Source organism: Sinocyclocheilus anshuiensis, unplaced genomic scaffold (assembly GCF_001515605.1).
Source record: "Sinocyclocheilus anshuiensis isolate Anshui unplaced genomic scaffold, SAMN03320099.WGS_v1.1 scaffold143, whole genome shotgun sequence".
NCBI lineage: Eukaryota > Metazoa > Chordata > Actinopteri > Cypriniformes > Cyprinidae > Sinocyclocheilus > Sinocyclocheilus anshuiensis.
In genome coordinates, this window is record NW_015548197.1 from 624,183 (window position 1) to 627,431 (window position 3,249).

Consider the following 3,249-nt stretch of genomic DNA (forward strand, 5'->3'; position numbering starts at 1 on the left):
GGGAAAGAGCATATTGAATAATTACTTACAGCCCCTCCCCTTAAAATTTCCCATAATACTTACTCTGAGTGGTTCAGTCCAGCTAAGTCAAGCTCATAATTATGACATTAAACCCCTGCTTCATTACATTAAATACAAAATTACGAAATTCAGTCCAGATGGAGATCCTCTATGCCTGCTACCAAACAAAGGCAGGGTTTCTTAGACAAAAGAACACACACCACTAGAAAATGACTGCTATTATTGCTCAAAACGACACATGTTGTAAAGATAACAGTGTTGCAAAAAAACCACATCCAGCATGACGTCGCGTCTCTATGACGTCGGCATGACGACACGCACGCGACCCTCGTTTGTTTATCAACCAACTTGCAACAAAATCTCATCGTGTTCAAACATTCGGCAGAAGTTTCGAGGAATATACTCGCGTATTGTATCTTATTAATTCGATTTATTAATATCTCGACTTAAACCGCCCTTTTGATCCGCGGTAGTTCGTGTTTCAGGGGTTTCCGCGTGCGTTTTGCCATATTGAAGTTAAATCCAGAAAAACTGCTGACAGGTGAGACGTTATTTACCTTTATCGTTTAGTTGTTGCTTGATTTGTTTCTTTAAACTGCTTCATTAGCTTTTACTGTCTTGAACATGTTCACTGCATGTCCCGGAAATCATGCATTACAACTAATCAATAACTCACACTATGCATGAAGTGCAGAGAGTTTAAGTTCAAACTCATCAATTATATTTCATTTATTAATCACATATATATGCAATCAAACTACCGTTATATATACTTGGTTTATATATGTGTATTTTACTTATATGTACCTTGTTTTACTATATATTGGTCTTTAAAAGTACAAATATTCCATGTGGTCTCTCTTAATACAAGTAGGCCTAAGTCCTCTGAAAATTATCCTATATGCATAATAATTATTCACAAATGAGCTAAATGCATTTGAAAGTAGTTTAATATGGTGTATAGCATGTCACACCACAATATTTCATATATAATGTGTATGTATGTGGTTAGTTAGTTGATAAAATTGATTATTATAGCATTTTGATTTAATATCGAGCTTCCAGATTAATATATATATATGTGTCTGTTTTAATTTTAGCAAAATTTTTAAACTTTTTTTTTTCAGTAGTCCAATTTAAATGGTCCTGCAGTGTGGAAAAATTAAATAAACATACAAATATTCCATGTATAAGCTATAATATGATATAAGAAATATAATCAAATGTTATTTGTAAAGTAGCTTCAGATGCAGAATAACATGTCAAACAGTTCAGCAGTGTCCTGTGTTATCTATCTATCTATCTATCTATCGATCTATCTATCGATCTATCTATCGATCTATCTATCGATCTATCTATCGATCTATCTATCGATCTATCTATCGATCTATCTATCGATCTATCTATCGATCTATCTATCGATCTATCTATCGATCTATCTATCGATCTATCTATCGATCTATCTATCGATCTATCTATCGATCTATCTATCGATCTATCTATCGATCTATCTATCGATCTATCTATCGATCTATCTATCGATCTATCTATCGATCTATCTATCGATCTATCTATCGATCTATCTATCGATCTATCTATCGATCTATCTATCGATCTATCTATCGATCTATCTATCGATCTATCTATCGATCTATCTATCGATCTATCTATCGATCTATCTATCGATCTATCTATCGATCTATCTATCGATCTATCTATCGATCTATCTATCGATCTATCTATCGATCTATCTATCGATCTATCTATCGATCTATCTATCGATCTATCTATCGATCTATCTATCGATCTATCTATCGATCTATCTATCGATCTATCTATCGATCTATCTATCGATCTATCTATCGATCTATCTATCGATCTATCTATCGATCTATCTATCGATCTATCTATCGATCTATCTATCGATCTATCTATCGATCTATCTATCGATCTATCTATCGATCTATCTATCGATCTATCTATCGATCTATCTATCGATCTATCTATCGATCTATCTATCGATCTATCTATCGATCTATCTATCGATCTATCTATCGATCTATCTATCGATCTATCTATCGATCTATCTATCGATCTATCTATCGATCTATCTATCGATCTATCTATCGATCTATCTATCGATCTATCTATCGATCTATCTATCGATCTATCTATCGATCTATCTATCGATCTATCTATCGATCTATCTATCGATCTATCTATCGATCTATCTATCGATCTATCTATCGATCTATCTATCGATCTATCTATCGATCTATCTATCGATCTATCTATCGATCTATCTATCGATCTATCTATCGATCTATCTATCGATCTATCTATCGATCTATCTATCGATCTATCTATCGATCTATCTATCGATCTATCTATCGATCTATCTATCGATCTATCTATCGATCTATCTATCGATCTATCTATCGATCTATCTATCGATCTATCTATCGATCTATCTATCGATCTATCTATCGATCTATCTATCGATCTATCTATCGATCTATCTATCGATCTATCTATCGATCTATCTATCGATCTATCTATCGATCTATCTATCGATCTATCTATCGATCTATCTATCGATCTATCTATCGATCTATCTATCGATCTATCTATCGATCTATCTATCGATCTATCTATCGATCTATCTATCGATCTATCTATCGATCTATCTATCGATCTATCTATCGATCTATCTATCGATCTATCTATCGATCTATCTATCGATCTATCTATCGATCTATCTATCGATCTATCTATCGATCTATCTATCGATCTATCTATCGATCTATCTATCGATCTATCTATCGATCTATCTATCGATCTATCTATCGATCTATCTATCGATCTATCTATCGATCTATCTATCGATCTATCTATCGATCTATCTATCGATCTATCTATCGATCTATCTATCGATCTATCTATCGATCTATCTATCGATCTATCTATCGATCTATCTATCGATCTATCTATCGATCTATCTATCGATCTATCTATCGATCTATCTATCGATCTATCTATCGATCTATCTATCGATCTATCTATCGATCTATCTATCGATCTATCTATCGATCTATCTATCTATCTATCGTTCTATCGTTCTATCTATCATTCTATCGTTCTATCTATCGTTCTGCCGTTCTATCTATCTATCTATCGTTCTATCTATCTATCTATCTATCTATCGTTCTATCTATCTATCGTTCTATC

General features: G+C 33.3%; 1 protein-coding gene and 1 pseudogene across 2 annotated transcripts in view; one reads left to right on the forward strand and one right to left on the reverse strand.

The window, feature by feature from the left end:
- LOC107653196 (TELO2-interacting protein 1 homolog) overlaps nucleotides 1–647 on the reverse strand; it is a 10,456-nt pseudogene extending 9,809 nt beyond the window's left edge.
- Nucleotides 74–3,249, forward strand: part of LOC107653231 (regulation of nuclear pre-mRNA domain-containing protein 1B-like) — a 9,941-nt gene continuing 6,765 nt past the window's right edge. The window contains exon 1 of one of the 2 annotated variants that reach the window (XM_016439902.1): nucleotides 74–562. The gene's annotated coding sequence lies outside the window, so the exon portion shown is untranslated. The remainder of the gene's footprint in view (nucleotides 563–3,249) is intronic. The other variant, XM_016439901.1, reaches the window with a different exon arrangement.